Source organism: Pseudonaja textilis, chromosome 2, assembly GCF_049901715.1.
Source record: "Pseudonaja textilis isolate UNSWEBS1 chromosome 2, rPseTex1.2, whole genome shotgun sequence".
NCBI lineage: Eukaryota > Metazoa > Chordata > Lepidosauria > Squamata > Elapidae > Pseudonaja > Pseudonaja textilis.
Genome location: NC_141991.1, coordinates 2,376,623 through 2,394,162, shown reverse-complemented (window position 1 = coordinate 2,394,162; position 17,540 = coordinate 2,376,623). Strand labels below are relative to the sequence as shown.

Genomic DNA, 17,540 nt, shown 5'->3' with positions numbered 1-17,540 from the left:
GATCGAATGATAAATAATATAAGTGAGAGATTCTTCTTACTTACTAAATTATTCTAGTATTGGGGCATGTTTGCTTTTTCATTTAATATTATATTTTTTAATATATTATGTAATATAATTTTTATTTTTTCACATCATCTCTAACCATTTTATGAACAAAGTTCCACTTTTCTTTGAATCTTACAGACAAAGAAGGGGGCAATAAGAGCACCTGGGACAGCGGTAAATAACAAACAACATTGAAAAGGGAAGAAAATCAAGCCAGAAAATCAAAATATTTTCCATTTTCTTCAGAAAACCAAACAAGTCTGCTCCTTCTCCAGCAACTGTTAGACAAAAGAGAGAAAAATCAAGAAAGATTTCAAGCCGGAATAAGCAGATTATTCAGAACTGAAGGATATATTACATGAAAAGTCAAGGGAGATTATTTTTCATTCAGTATATCTGGAAGTCATTTGGAGGAAAAGGTGAATAGTAAAGCCATGTGGAACAGACCGTAATATAGGCCTCTCCCTATGAGGAAGAAAATGGCTTGAATGAAAACACCACTAAACAAGGCATTATCACAATTCCAGTCTGGTGATACATCAGTGGATTGACTCCAGGGAGAAACTGTATGAGTGTCTAGATAGTGGGAAAAGCTTCATTAGAAATTCTCACCTCTTGAGACACAAGAGCACACACGCAGAAGAGAAACCCTTTGAATGTCCTATCTATGCGGAAAGTTTCAGTCAGAATTCCAACATCATGATACGCCAGAGGCCTCACACAGGAGAGAAACTCTTTGAATGTCCTGACTGTGGCAAAAGTTTTAGATATAATTCCCACTTGGTGATACACCGGAGGACTCATACAGGAGAGAAACCCTTTGAATGTCCTATTTGTGGGAAAAGTTTTAGTTGCAAATCTACGCTGGTGCTACACCAGAGAACTCATACAGGAGAGAAACCCTTTGAATGTTCTATCTGTGGGAAAAGTTTTAGTGATAATTCCAGCCTGGTGAAACACCAGAGGTCTCACACAGGAGAGAGACCTTTTGAATGTCCTATTTGTGGGAAAAGTTTTAGTTGCAAATCAACGCTGGTGCTACACCAGAGGACTCACACAGGAGAAAAACCCTTGGAATGTCCTCTTTGTGGGAAAAGTTTCACACAGAATTCTGATCTGGTAAGGCACCAGAGGATTCACACAAGAGAGAAATCCTTCGAATGTCCTATTTGTGGGGAAAATTTTAGTCGCAGTTTCCAGCTAGTAATACATCAGAGGACTCACACAGGAGAGAAACCCTTTGAATGTCCTATCTGTGGGAAAAGTTTTAGTCGCAGTTCTCACCTGGTGATACACCAGAGGACTCACACAGGAGAGAAACCCTTTGAATGTCCTATTTGTGGGAAAAGTTTTAGTGATAATTCCAGCCTGGTGAAACATCAGAGGACTCACACAGGAGAAAAACACTTTGAATGTTCTGACTGTGGGAAAAGATACAGTCAGAATTCCTACCTGGTAATACATCAGAGGATTCACACAGGGGAGAAACCCTTTGAATGTCCTGACTGTGGAAAAAGGTTCAGTCAGAATTCCACCCTGGTAGTGCACCAGAGGACTCACACAGGAGAGAAACCCTTTGAATGTCCTGACTGTAGAAAAAGTTTCAGTCAAAATTCTCACCTTATGAGACACCAGAGGATCCACATAGGACAGAAACCTTTGAATGTCCTGACTGTAGGAAAGGTTTCAGTTAGAATTCCTTCCTAGTGATACACCAGAGGATTCACACCATGGAGAAATCTTTGAAATGTCCAGTCTGTGCACATTACTTCCAGCATCAATTATCTCTTGTTGCACACAAGAAAATACACATGAGACAAAAGTTGAAGAGTTTAGAGAAGTGTTGAATTTCATTTGTGATCTCCCATTGAAAGTGTAGGTAAGAAATTGATCGTTTGAATTTTGGCCTGATTCATTTCGCTCAAATATTTCTCTGGATTAAATTTGTAGGTGGAGAGAAAAGAAAAGTGGAAAATGGCCTGACTGCCACCCCACTAGGCCTCCTACCTTCCTCCTCACCTTTGGAAGATCTCTAATCCTCATGTTGGGGAGGGAGGGAAGGAAGGATATGCATTCTTGGGCCTCATGACTGCATCCTGGAAGGAACCACATTTTCAGTGGGCCCTGGATTCATCCCTGGGCCATGCGATGGACTTCGGGAAATGGCTGCCATTTTGCCCCACTGTCCAGACTGATAATACAGAAGAGGGACAAACCTCCTTGTTTTGCTTCCTTAACATGAGGGCAAAAATGGCAAAAGCCATTTTTGAGGCCAAAAATTGCCTCAGACTGTGAGATGAGCAGCGATTAAGTTTAATAATAAGTGAATTTAATAATAAAAAGATAAGAGGAGAGGAGGAGAGGAGAGTCTGAAACGGTGGCTGCTGCTTCTGGTTGTGGACCCTTGTCGGGTGGCAGTCTCTTTTCAGGAGGGACCAGGGGCAACTGGCCGACACCAATTATGATCTTCCGGTATCCATCTTCCCATTTGATAGTAGGGGTCCATTTATCAAGCCAAGCAAGTCCCAACAGGATAGATTTTGACATTTTTGGAGCCACTACAAATCGTATAAGTTCAGAATGCCTTCCCATTTCTAATCTGATCGACTGTGTCATTTGGGTGGCTGGGACTCCTCCAATTATTTGTTCCATCTGTCTGTTCAAACTTGATTGGGCGTTTTAGGGCTTTAGTTTTTATCCCTAATTGCTCAACAATAGGGAGCCCAATAAGGCATCTGGAACACCGTGTATCTGTTACTGCTTCTAACTCCCCAGCCCTCCCCAGTTTCAGGCACCACCAACTTCACTTTAACTGTAAAAGGGGGAATGGCAGCACTCACCATGGGGGTCCTTTTCCTCACTTGCCTTTTCGGGAAGGGTTTCTTTGGCCGGAGATTCCTCGCTCTCTTCTGTGGGAAGGGGAACCTCTACAGTGTGTCTGGCAAACTGGCTGGTGTCTGGAGGCTTCTGTGGAGCTCTTCTGCCTCTGGCAGCTGTACTGGGCCTTGGTTGTGGAACCAGTGCAGGAGCCTGATATTCGGCTGCCTGATGACCAGCCTGGCCACATTGATAGCACTTTATTATCCTCGTAGATTGGGTAGGAGAAGCTTCAGCAGGTTTCGTTAGAGAGCGTCTGACCAAAGTTCTTATAGAAGGGCCCTCAGAGGGAGATTTTTGGTGTGGTTCAGGGGTCACCAACCTTTTAGACCTCAGGGACCACCAAACTCATAATTTTAAATCCCGAGGACTACTAATAAATATATATAAATTAATTTTGAGCCCCAACCCCCTCTTGCCTTGGAGATGTCCTCTCCCAGCCTTTGAAATTGGTTCCAAAGGCAGCGAGGAAGCCACAGGGGGCTGCTGCCAGCCACGTTTGAATGTCGCTCCTCTAACTTGGAGATTGGAGAACAAATGCTACTCGCATTTGCACGGCATTAGCGAAGGGGTGGGGGTGAGGGTGAGCAGCTGCCAGCGATGCCCTCAAGGGAAGATGTTGAAAGGGGGAGGCTCAAACCCCCCCACCCCCCCCAAAGCTTCTCTTCCTCCTCAACAGAAGCACTCAAGCGTAAAACCCTCACCACCCCTCTGGCCCCTGATAATCCTCCTCCTTCCTGCTAAGCGTGTGAGTGCTTCTGGTGAGGAGGAAGAGAAGCTCCTGAGGACAGGGGCGTGGGAGATTGCGGCATTGGAGCTCTTCCCGGGTGTTTCCTGGCCTGTGAGGGGACGGTGCGATCTCTTGCGCCTCCCCCAGGAGCTTCTCTTCCTCCTCACCAGAAGCGCTCACACGCAAAGTGCTCACTGCCCCTCTGGCCCCCAACAAGCCCTCTCCTTCCCGCTAAGCGTGTGAGCGCTTCTGGCGAGGAGGAAGAGGGGGTCGAGCCTCCCCCTTGCAACATCTTCACCTGAGGGCAGCTGCTTCCTGCGCCTCAGGAGGTCTGTGCTCTTCCCGCTGCTGCTCAGCCGCCTCGGTGTGCTGAGGCAGGAGGCAGCAGCCACAACACGGGAGACTGCAAGATTGCCCCTCCTCCGTGCTTCAGCATGCTGCGGCCCACCAAAATTTTCTCATGGCCCACCAGTGGGCCGCGGCCCACCGGTTGGCGACCACTGGTGTGGGTGATTTCTCTATCCAGCCTAATGGACATGGCATACCAATCTTGCAGTTGCTCTGGTATTCCTCTGATGCTGCAGGCATCATTCATGAGGTTGCTTGCGACCCGTCTAAAGTTGATTATCTTGCTTCATTTCCATTATTTTGTCTTCACTCTCACCTATTCTGTCAGGGTTTTCAAATCTGGCCCTGAGCAGCTCAACAAATGCGTCAGCATCATTTAGTTTGGGCGCGTCCTCATAGTGTAGCTGGGCTACCCAAGTGAAAGCATCCCCCTCATTCATCCCATCTGTAATTGCGGAAATTAGGTCATGATCTGTTGCATGTTGGTTTCCAAATTGATCTATATGTAACCAGATTCGGCTGAAAAAGTAAGCAAGTCTTTCAGGTTTTCTGTCAAAAATTGCTCAGAATCTTAGTGTGTCTGGCCTGGTTGGTGGGGGGTGGGGAATCACCATGGCGACCGCTGGCTGCGCTGGAAATTGTTGTGCCAGTGCGGACTGCAGGAGGGGCCCCTGCAGGGGTACTTCGAGAGGCAGCTGAGCTGGAATTTGATGTGCCTCTGTTGCAGGCTGCAGGAGGGTCCCCTGCAGGGGTACTCCGAGGGGTGGCTGAATTGGAATCTCTTGAATAGGCTGTGGAGGGGGAGGAATTGGGGTTTGTAATGTGCCCATACCAAATGCTTGGCCCTGCCGTGCTTAGCTGATTCTTCGGCCACCTCTAGCCGACGCCACGCTGGTTCCACTGTCAGGTCTAAGACTAGGGAAAGTGAACGCAGGCTGAGTTAAGGCCCAGCTCAACTGGAGAGGTTGTTGCTGTGAGAAATAACTTCCCACTTCAAGTTGCTGAAATGGCTCTGGGAGTTCTGGCAATGATTGGCTACGGGATTGAGGCAACAGGTTCCAACTCCCGTTGTCTGATTCAAAAGCCCCCACGCTTCTCCACTCTGGCTCGGGGCCCGACCTCACAGGGCTGGAGTAGGAAAGGTGTTCAGGCCTCTTCTCCTTTGGTCCTATCTCTGGATTCAGCTCAATCTGGCAGCTTTTCCAGGAATCCGTTTCTTTGGGCCAAGGGCCTAGCCGCCATCTTTCCTCTGCAGCTTCAACTGCTTGCACAGATTTTTCAGAAGGAGGACATGGGGTTTCAATCAGTCCTCCGGTAGCCATTCCCTCTGCTCCTTCTGTAGATTCCTCCTTTACTTCCATCTTCACTGAGCCTTCGCACTACTTCAGCTTTGGGTCAGTGCTGGGGCTCAGCAACCCGGACAGCCCCCTTTCAGGCTATTCAGAGATTTGGGATAATGTCAGCGTTCCAGCAAACCTCCACTCCAACCAATAACTCCAAGACAGACATCTTCTCAAAAGTTCTTTTTATTTGGGATAGTAAACTGGCACAACTGGGGAATCCTGAATCTGAAAGTTCTGGGCTTCCTTGCAATAAGTAAAAACTACAATCCATCCCCTTTACCCATCATCACATCACATGCCCAATCACCATCCATCCCAACTTGAGACTTCCTCTCACTTATGCGCAAAATAACATGACCTTGAATTAGAAAAAGAATGTTGTTATGTCTAACTGCATACACTCCCAAGAAATTATCCCCTTCTACTTTCCCGGGCTCTAAATGTGGCAGTGTGGGATCATCTGGTCTCAATATGGCTGACATTCTTCTCTCTGCTTCCGGAGGTCAAACACCATCTCCTTTGTCTTGCTGGTGTTTAGATGCAAGTTGTTTTCTGAGCACCATAACTTCTGGATTTCTTCCTTGTCCCCCTCCTGTAATAAGACCCAGCACGGTGGTATCATAAGCCCACTGGCCCTGCACGCTATGAAACTGGTGGCTGCAATTTTCTGCTGGTGGGAAGATTTAAAAAGTCTCAAGTTAAGTTGGATTCTTTGGAAATGGCTTCCCTCCAGATTTTGTGGGTGTTCCATCACTGGAGGATTCTGAATAAGTTGAAGCTTCTGTCCCAATCTCCTGCTTATTTCCAAGAAATGGCTACGCAGTCTCTTTTTAAAAGCCCCCCAGTGATGGAGCACCAACAATTCCTGAGGGCAAACTGTTCCACTAGTTAATTGTTCTCACTGTTAGGAAGTTTCCCCTAACAGGAAGTTCTAGGTTGCTTCTCTCCTTGATTAGTTCCATCCATTGCTTCTTGTCTTCTGGTGCTTTGGAAAATAAGTTGACGACACCCTCTTCTTTATGCCAACTCAAATATTGGAACACTGTTCAACTGTTCAATGTTGGTTTTTTTTTATTTCCATGTCTTGCCAATAAGTATGGTATTTCCTGTCCCATCCATGTATTAACCAAGTTAGATTGTGCTTAATCCAGCACTTTCTAAAAAAAATAGCTATTGAGGACCTTTTGGCAACCTTAGTTGCACAGGTAGTCCTCACTTACCACTTCTTCCCTGAGACTTCAAAGTTATTATGGCACAGTAGAAGCAGACATGCCCCTGATCTATAAAATTTGTAGTAATCCTAGCACTTGTTCAGTGACTGCACGTTTGTTTTTTTTCATTGTAATATATAATATTTATATTATGTAATATAATTTTTTATTTTTTCATATCATTTCTGTCATTTTATAAACAATTAAAGTTCCACTTTTCTTTGAATCTTATAGACAAAGAAGATGGCAAAAGGAGCACTTGGGACAACTATAAATAACAAGCGACATTGAAAAGGGGAAAAAAATCAAGCCAGAAATCAAACTATTTTCCATTTCTTTCAGAAAACCACACAATTCTTCTCCACCTCCAGGAGATATTAGACAAAGGAGAGAAAATCAAGAACAATTTCAAGTTGGAATAGGCAGATTATGCAGAACTCAAGGATATATTATATGAAAAGTCAAAGGAGATTATATTTCATTTAGCAAAAAGAGAAATACCTGGAAGTCAGTGGGGAGGAAAAGGTCAATAGTAAAGCCACGTAGAGCAGACAGGAGATAAACCATTTGAATGTCTTGACTATGAGAAAAATTTCAGTCACAATTCCAGTCTTATGTAATTCTGTTACATAAGTAGATCGAATCCAGGGAGAAACAGTGGGAATGTTTGGTTGTGGAAAAAACTTCATTAGAAATTTCCATCTCACGAGACACCAGAGAACTCACACGGAAGGGAAACCTTTTGAATGTCCTGACTGTGGGAAAACTTTCCGTTGTAATTCCAACTTGGTGATATACAAAGGAGAAAAATCCTTTCACCGTCCTGACTGTGGGAGAATTCCAGCCTGGTAATACATCAGAGGAATCTCTCCATGGAGAAACCCTATGAATGTCAAGAATGTGGGAAAGGTTTCATTAGAAATTCTCACCTCATCAGACACCAAAGGACTCACACAGGAGAGAAACCCTTTGAATGTCCTATCTGTGGGAAAAGTTTTAGTGATAATTCCAGCCTGGTGAAACACCAGAGGACTCACACAGGAGAGAAACCCTTTGAATGTCCTATCTGTGGGAAAAGTTTTAGTGATAATTCCAGCTTGGTGAGACACCAGAGGACTCACACAGGAGAGAGACCCTTTGGATGTCCTATCTGTGAGAAAAGTTTTAGTTATAATTCCAGCCTGGTGAAACACCAGAGGACTCACACAGGAGAGAAACCCTTTGAATGTTCTGACTGTGGGAAAAGTTTCAGTCAAAATTCCCACCTTATGAGACACCAGAGGATCCACATAGGACAGAAACCTTTGAATGTCCTGACTGTAGGAAACGTTTCAGTTAGAATTCCTTCCTAGTGATACACCAGAGGATTCACACCATGGAGAAATCTTTGAAATGTCCAGTCTGTGATGTTACTTCAAGCATGAATTATCTCTTATTGCACACAAGGAAATCCACATGAGGCAAAAGTTGAATAGTTTAGAGAAGTGTTGAATTTCATTTGTGATCTCCCATGGAAGGTGTAGTTGAGAAATTGATTATTTGAATTTTGGCCCAATTCATTTCACTCAAACATTTCTCTGGATTAAATTTGTAAAGGAAAGTGGAAAATGGCCTGACTACAACCCCACCAGGCCTCATACCAGAGGTGGTATTCAGCAGGTTCTGACCAGTTCTGGACAACTGGTAGCAGAAATTTTGAGTTGTTTGGAGAACTGGCAAATACCACTTCTGACTGGAGATTTTACCGTATCCTTCCCCTGCCATGACCACCAAGCCACGGCCACAGAACGGGTAGTAAAAAAGTTTGAATCCTACCACTGCCTCATACCCTCCTCCTCCTCACCTTTGGAAGATCTCTGTTCCTCATGTTGCGGAGGGAGGGAAAGACACACATCCTTGGGCCTCATGACTGCGTCCTGGAAGCAGCCACCATTTTCACTGGGCCCTGGATTCGTCCCTGGGCAATGCAGCAGACTTTTTGAAGTGGCTGCCATTTTGCCACACTGTCACTTAGAAGAGGGACAAACCTCTCTGTTTTGCTATCTTAACATGAGGTAAAAAATGTACAATAGAAAATGTCTCATTTAAAAAAATGGCTTATGTTAGAATTATCAGAAGTATTTGACATATAAAAATGGGTACTGTCAGTGTTGCTATGAATATTAGGGCAAGACAAGACGCTCAGAGTTGCCTCAAACTGTGAGATGAGCAGCGTTTTAAGTTTAACAATAGATGAATTTAATAATTAAAAGGTAATGTAAGGCTCATTTCCCAACTCTTCCTCAGTGATGAGGACTCCACACATACAGTGGGTTTCTAGCACACTAAAATTGTTAACTTGTAATCTGTCTCTTACGCATTTTGCATTGCTATGACCAATCTGTCTTCCTTAGCTTCCCTTCCCTCCTCATTATAAATTTAGAATTTCAGTTTCAGTCATATATCAATCCATGCACTCTGTGATTCTGATGATGTGAGCTGCAGTTCGGCTTCTGCCTCTTAATTTATTTGTTGCATTGCTACCTGCTCCAGTTCTACATTCTATGAAAGAATGACATTTCATTAAAAAAATTAGAATGGCTAAACTGGATCTGTTTTTATTGGCATTCTTTTCAGATTCAGGGATGTTTTTCTCCATCGCTGCCAGTCTTAAGAGAAGGAAGTTAGGATGTTTCAAACTGGACAACTAAGCTACGGTTCCCCTTGTAACTTTACAACGTTTAAATCAGCCATTGGTTGTGCCAGAGGGATTTGTAGGCTTTGGAAAATCATACCATTACGGAGGAGCTATCTGGCTTCCCTGATGACTCTCCACATGATGAATCAGATTCAACAGACATTGTGAAAATTGGCGTCCCCGTGATGGAGTAGACACAAATGTTTTGAGAAGCCAACAAGAAGTAATAGTACCGCTTCACACTATGTTAGTGAGATCACACTTAGACTACTGCATCCAGTTTTGGTCACCACAATACAAAAAAGATGTTGAGATTATGGAAAAAAGTGCAAATAAGATCAGTAAAGATGATAAAGGGCCTGGAAATTAAATCGTATAATGATCAGTTGAGGGAGCTAGGATAACTAGGCTATTGAAGAGAAAGATTAGAAGGAAGCATGATAAGGGGGCTTTTAAGAAGTGGCATCTTCTAGGGAAGAGCTCAGGCTCACAAACCCTTCCTTTTGGGAGAGAGATCCATTTGTTAGCACTCATAATCCCAAATGCCTCCATCAGTCCCAGAGGAAGGGGATCTCCCAGAGCAGAAATATCTCGCCACAATCCTTCTGGGTAACCCACCAGCTGGATAGGAGAATAATTATTTCCTCCCCACAATGCTTCTAGCAAATGACATCTAGTGCAAATGGCTTTTTTTCTGGGTGTAATACAGATAGTCCTCACTTACCATTTGCCTCGTTTAGGAACCATTCAAGATTAGGATGGTATATAAAAAACAATCATTTGATGTCTCAATGTCCATGTGGATTCACTTAATGACCAGAAGAGAAGTGAGGTCAAAAGCCTGTTGCAATAAAGTGATCTGCCAGAAGTGCCAGTCACAGTTGTGGTCGCTAAGCGAGGACTACCCATGTTTATTTACCACCACCCTGCAGGCTTCTCCTTCCTGCAATTGATGGGGAGGAGACCAATGTGCTCTCTGGGTGGCTTTCCGATTAGAGAGCTGGTGGGCTGCATGGGGAAGGTGCTGTTGCTGGACTAGGAGTGGGGACACCCAAATTGCAGTCCCTCCTCAGCCATGAAAGGTGCCTCAGGTTTAGCCCCACTTGACAGACCAAACCAAGAAACCAACTCTACAGTGGTGGTTTTTTTGAAGATTTATTGGATTTTTATTTTTAAACATATATCAACATCAATACATGAACAGTGTGGCCTCTGGATATGGTTCATGTTAATACAAATAGCAACAGTCAATTGTTACATTAATCAAACTTACATAATCCTGATATTAATGTACATGATTTTTAAAGTATATTCAATATTCCAATGTTCCATTCTAATACTAATTAGAATATACCATCAAGTACCAATTATCCTATCATTTAAACATATCTAATAGTATCATCTTTCAACCTCCAATCTTTCCATCTACTTATATTTTATATAAAGGTGTATATCCTTATTTCTACCTCTATTCTAGTTTTTAATCAGGCCATCATATTAGAAAAAAAAAAGAAAAATAATTTTCTATCCATCATCTCTTGTTTGTTATAATACTTCAATTCTTATTTTTTTTTTTTTTTGCTTTCCTCCCATACAATTTACAGAAACATATGGCATTTAGCAGACTTAAAATTTCTTCCTTCAGAAATAAAACAGACACTGGGCGTGTTTGTACACAGTCTGGCTTTCATGAATGAAGTTTGCTTCCTTGGAGTCTCTGGCCTGTTGATGCTCCCAGGTCCTAAGTCTCTGGGAGCCACTGGAATCAGTCATAAAGATTGAGGATGTAGAAAGGTATTCATCTATTGAGAGCCAAACCTCTATAAAAGTGTAGGAATCTATTGATCGGCTTCCAATCTGCAAATTAACACCCTCCAAATATTCTGCTCAGGAATACTCAACTCTGAATTCTTACTCCGGAAATTGGGAAGAGTGCTCTAGCGAGATTCACTCCCCAATAATATAGATAGGGAATTAATGTTGCATGTTCCATTATTCTGTTAATGGAATCAAGCTAACAAGCTGGCAGTAACTTAGGGACTCTGTACACAAATAAATGCTTGATGAGCTTTTAAGGCCCAGAATCTAGTTAATTTTGAAAAGCTAAGTAGGGTCAAGCTTCCATCTTCAAGTTTCTGTCTCTTGCAAAACTAAGTGTTCATGAGTTGTCCTGCACTCCCCAAGACAAATAAGTGGCTGAAGAAGTCTTCACCGGTCCATAAAGAGGTGAGCTTTGACTGCTGTATGCATACAGTTCCCACCTTCTTTCTCTCAGTGTAGTTCCCTCTTCTTTCATGGGAGCTTATTGCTCTGTTTCTGTGACAATGAGTGAATCCTTGGAAGGCCCGAACGAACAAGTTAGGGATAATGATCACGGAGAAAATCTATCGATGTGCTTACTGAAGTCAAAAACAACTTGAACGCACATAATCAATTTTAAAAACCCTTGCAACTGTCTTAGGCAGAGATGGATCAACATGGCTTTCAGCTTTATGTCACTAAATAACGCTCTACAGATAAGCAATGGCCACAATAGACAATTGTAGAGCATTGGTAACTGAAGCGTAAGGAGTTTAAATATTTGAACAGTAGATTCCTAGAGAGGATTTGGAGGAAAGGAGAACAACAGCAGGAGAGCTTGCTCTTCTGGCTCCCTGCTGAGTAGAGGGGAGGCAGGGAGGGAGACCCTCCTGATCTTCCCAGGGTGGAAGCAACAGCTGAAAGGTGAGCTGAGCGATGGAGGAGAGGTCAGAAGCAAGGACTGTTTGGGTTTCCCCAGGGTGAAAAGCAGAGAAGCAACAAGGCTGAAACATGTCAGCTGCTACAAATTCCTTCCTTCCCCAGATTGTATTCCACTGGTGGTGCGTGCTTTAAAACTGGTGACTGCATTTTTCTTTGTATTGGGAGTTTTAAAAAGTCTCCATGTTACTCCTTGTAATTCTATGGCCATGTTCTTTTCTTGGCAACAATTTGGAATGGATCTGCCAGTGCTGTCTTCAGGAATTTTGTTTTTAATTCCATATCTACCAAACAAACACAGGATTTTCTGGAGGTGTGCCATCAATGGAATAACATGGCACAACTGTGCCTAACCCACAACTTTAAAAAAAAACATGTTATTGAGCCCATTTGTGATGTTTGGTTTTATAAGTAGCCCTACCTTATTGCTTACAACTTAGTCTTCAAAACTACGGTGGTACTAAAAAGACGACTTTAAAGTGTCCCTCAAAGTTGTGGCTATCACAGTTATTTGGGGGTGACACTAGCTTGCCCTTACGGTTGTGGTGTCCCACAGTCATCGACTCAGCATTTGGAACACTCACATTCACATTTGGAACATTCTAATGTTGAAAGGCTGGAAAATGCCTTTCTTCTGAGGATTCGGTTTTCCTGCTGGGAGGGCTCTGGTGCAAGGACACAGACCACTGCTTGGAAGCGGGTTTATTTTTCAGGAAGGCAAGAGATAGCAAGAAGTCTGCGTTCCTGGGGCTAGCTATCTTTGTATAATAAACCCCTGATTTTTATACCTTTTCTCCTTTTGTGTGTGAGTGCTTGTGTTTGTATTTCTTAATGTTTTAAATCCTGTCAGGGGTTGTCTTCCTAATGTTTTCTTATATTTGTTTGGTGGCAATCTCCTGTCTGCTATGGAATTTATTTCGTGTCTTTTGTCTATTTGTTTTGCTGATTTGGCATGACCTTTTGTTTGTAAGGGATTTCTTTTTCTTGTTTCCCTAGCTTTCTTAATTACTTGGCTTTTGGCTTGGAATCATTGGCTTGGAATCATTTTACCAATTAATCCACCCACCCACTTACTCCCGTCGTTCTACATTTAGATTAAAAAATGTGAGTGTGCCCACATATATGTATATATGTATGATCTTTCTTCCAGATATATTTAACTCTCTGCAGTTCTTCATGATTGATCCAAGTAAGTAAATTTCCCAGTTGAATGGGTATTTCAACTTGGATCTCAGTAGACATGAAGACTGAAAAAGAATCATAATTAATCTAAGAGGTTAAATTATCATTTTTGGCATCTTTGTCATGTTTTATTGTAGTATACATGCTCTTTACTCTTGTTTTTTTTCTCCAAATGTTGTGTAACCATTTTATAAACCATAATTAAAGCAACCCTTTTATGTGAATCTTACAGGCAAAAGAATGCCAAAGCGAGCACTGTGGAGAACTGAGAATCCCAAGCAGCATTAAAATGCAAAGCAAACCAAGGCAACAATCAAAATCTTATTAGTTCCTCCAGAAAACCCCAAAATGCTTCTTCTTCCCCAGCAGGTAACAGACAAGGAGGAAAAAAACCAAGACAGGAGTTGGACAAAATAGGGTATGTGAAAGAAACATATCAAAATATCTTTCATATAAATTTTATTGAATTTACAATTAAAAAAATAACATAACAACATTACATAAGAAACAGAGAGAGAAAAAGAAGAAAGAAAGAAGAGAAAGAGAGAGGAAAAAAAAACGCTCGGTCTTGCGACCGAAAAAGAAGAAAAAGAAGTATAAAAGAGAGAAAAAAAAAAACAAAGAGACGGAAGAAAAAAGAAAATACGTTAAAACCAGACAGATATTCTTTTTGACAGTCTACAAGATCCAATTCTCCTACCTTACTTTAAATATACATATCTTATCGCTATTTATGGTTATTTATGCTTATTTATGCTCATTGAACAGTTTATCTCTGATATAACCAATTATACCACGTATTCCAATTATTATCAAATGCTGAAGACTCTTTATTTTTAAGAGCTATGGTTAGATTGTCCATTTCTGCGCAGTCACATATTTTCTGAATGACCAATTGATCTGTAGGTAAACGGGATGATTTCCAGCACTGGGCAAATGCTAATCTGGCCGCAGTTAGAATATGAATTATTATATATTTCGTCTTTTTTAAGAAAATGTTTATCAGAGATCCCTAGTAGGAAGAACTCTGGTTTGTATTCAATTTGTTCTTTAGTTATCTCCTCCAGCCATTTTCTAATTTTTTGCCAGTATTTCTGGGCTTCTTTACAGGTCCACCACATATGAAAGTAGGTTCCCTCTATGTTTTTACATTTCCAACATTTTGGACTAGAGTTTGGGTTCATTTTTCGCTAACCTCGAAGGGGGTAAGTGCCATCTATATAACATTTTATACATATTTTCTTTGTACGCCGCAGATTTCGTGATCTTAATGATTCTATTCCAGATCTTTTCCCATTCTGTTAATGTAATGCTTCTTCCAATATTCCTACTCCACATTATCATGTTCCCTTTCACTATCTCTTGCTCTAATTCTACCTCCAATAAATATTTATAAAATTTGGAGATATTCTTTTTATTTGATCCTAATAAGATTTTATCTAAGTGTTGTAATTTGCTATAGATTCCAAATTCTTTGATATCTTGTTTGTATCTACTATGGATTTGTATATATAACCACTGATCAATTTTAAATCCCTGTTCCTGTAATTCCTGTCGAGTTCTTAATTTTCCTAAAGGATCTAATAAATCTTTATATTTAGTCATTTTTGTTATATCCAAATTGTTGGGATGAACCATTGCCTCCATTGTTGAAAGCCAAATCGAATTTTTAAATAATGTTTTTTACATATTTTTTTCCAATTAGTTAATAGTGAATCTCTAATAAGATGTCTATGAAAGTACGCCTGTTTAGTTTTCCCCACATCCCATAGAAATGCGTGCCATCCTCTCTGAAGGTCGTGCCCTTCCAAGGCTAGAGTTCTTTTATTCCGTAAATTGACCCAGTCTTTTAACCATAATAAGTTGGCTGCCCAATAATATAATTCCCAGTTTGGAAGCGCTAGCCCACCTCTACTTTTTGCATCTTGTAAGGCCTTAATACTGATTCTAGCTTTTTTCCCTTGCCAAATAAATTTAAGAGTTACCTTATTTATATCATCAAAAAAAATTTTGGTAATTTTATTGGGATTGTCTGGAATAAGTAAAGGGGTTTTGGTAAAATGTTCATTTTGATTGTGGCAATCCTGCCCAGTAAAGAAAGCTGCAACTTATTCCAAGATTCTAGATCTTTCTTAATTTGCTGTAACAGTTTATCATAATTATTCTCTTTGAGTGATTTACTATGTGGTGTTAACCATATGCCTAAATATTTGACCTTTTTGTTGCCTGTATCCCCATGGTTTTTTCTAATTCTTTCCTCTGGATCTCTGTTAGATTTTTAGTCAGTAATTTCGTCTTATTTCTGTTAATCTTTAATCCTGCTACTGAACCATATTGTTCTAGTTCTTTTATTAGATTATGTCCTTTTTCCATGGGATCCTCTAGGAAGAAAACCATATCGTCTGCAAACGCCTGTAATTTATATTCCTCTGCTTTGACCCTAACCCTTGGATTTTAGGATTTTGTCTTATCCGCGTTAACAATGATTCTAAAGCAAATATAAATAAGAGGGGTGAGAGAGGGCAACCCTGTCTAACGCCCTTTTCAATGCTTAGTGGGCCTGTTTGTTCACCATTAATTAGTATATTGGCTTGTTGGGTATTGTAAATTGTTGTGATAATATTCTCGAATTTAGTGCCCAGATTCATATTATAGATTTTTTGTATTAAAAGTGCCAATGTAAGTTATCGAATGCTTTCTCTGCATCTAGAAACAAGAGTGTAAATTGTTTCTCTGGATGAGCTTCATAATATTCTAAGACGTCAATAACGGTTCTTAAATTGTTTTTAATTTGGCGGAATGGAAGGAAGCCATTTTGGTCTTCATGAATGTATAAATTTAAAACTTGTTTTACTCTATTCGCAATAATTGAGGTAAATAATTTATAATCGGCGTTTAAAAGTGAGATTGGTCTATAATTGTTGATATATCTGGCATCCACATCCTCCTTCGGAATTAACGCAATCAACGCCTCCCTCCATGAGTCTGGCATTTTGGCAGCCAAAAGTACTTGTTAAACACTTCCAGCATCAGAGGCCCTACTAAATCTATTGTGGCTTTATACAATTCTACTGGAATCCCATCTGGACCAGGGGATTTATTATTACATTGATTTTCCATTGCAGATTTTAACTCAGACCATGTAATATCCTTATTTAGTAATTCTTTGTCTCCTTCCCCTATTGTTTTATCATTCGTATTCTCCAGATAAGCTCTTATTTTATCCTCATTGATTTCTTCTTTTTATATAATCTTTGGAAATAGTTTAATATAATATCCTTTTTCTTCTCAATCTCATGTTGTGGGATACCTTTCGTCTATTAATTGGTGTATCAATCTCTTTTCTTTTTCTTTTTTAAGTTTATAAGATAGCCATCTTCCTGGTTTATTGGCGTGTTCAAAATAATTTTGTTTGGACCTTCTCAAGCTAACTTCTATTTTATCTTGTTCAATTAAATTCAGCTTATGTTTGGCTAGTATTAACTGATTTTGTAGTCCTTGGGTCTTAGGGTTTTTTGTAATTGTATTTCTAAGTCTTGGATTTGTTGTTGTAACGCGTTTTGTTGGGCATAAATTCTCTTGTTTCTCGTTTCATATAAATTTTATTGAATTTACAATTAAAAAAATAACATAACAACATTACATAAGAAACAGAGAGAGAAAAAGAAGAAAGAAAGAAGAGAAAGAGAGAGGAAAAAAAAAACCGCTGGTCTTGGACCGAAAAAGGAGAAGAAGAAGTATAAAAGAGAGAGAAAAAAAAAAAAAAAACAAAGAGACGAAAGAAAAAAGAAAATACGTTAAAACCAGACAAATATTCTTTTTGACAGTCTACAAGATCCAATTCTCCTACCTTACTTTAAATATACACATCTTATCGCTATTTATGGATATTTATGCTTATTTATGCTCATTAAACAGTTTATCTCTGATAAAACCAATTATACCATGCATTCCAATTATTATCAAATGCTGAAGACTCTTTATTTTTAAGAGCTATGGTTAAATTGTCCATTTCTGCGCAGTCACATATTTTCTGAATGACCAATTGATCTGTAGGTAAACGGGATGATTTCCAGCACTGGGCAAATGCTAATCTGGCCGCAGTTAGAATATGAATTATTATGTATTTCGTCTTTTTAGGAAAATGTTTATCAGAGATCCCTAGTAGGAAGAACTCTGGTTTGTATTCAATTTGATCTTTGGTTATCTCCTCCAGCCATTTTCTAATTTTTTTGCCAGTATTTCTGGGCTTCTTTACAGGTCCACCACATATGAAAGTAGGTTCCTCTATGTTTTTACATTTCCAACATTTTGGACTAGAGTTTGGGTTCATTTTCGCTAACCTCGAAGGGGGTAAGTGCCATCTATATAACATTTTATACATA

The 17,540-nt window shown here is 40.5% G+C and overlaps 2 pseudogenes across 1 annotated transcript; both read left to right on the top strand.

The window, feature by feature from the left end:
- Window positions 1-552: 552 nt before the first annotated feature.
- LOC113454032 (uncharacterized) lies at window positions 553-7,426 on the top strand (annotated as a pseudogene). Its single transcript, XR_015742472.1, has 2 exons — window positions 553-1,927; window positions 6,792-7,426. The product of XR_015742472.1 is annotated as an uncharacterized LOC113454032 (transcript).
- LOC113454031 (uncharacterized) lies at window positions 7,385-9,142 on the top strand (annotated as a pseudogene).
- Window positions 9,143-17,540: the final 8,398 nt, after the last annotated feature.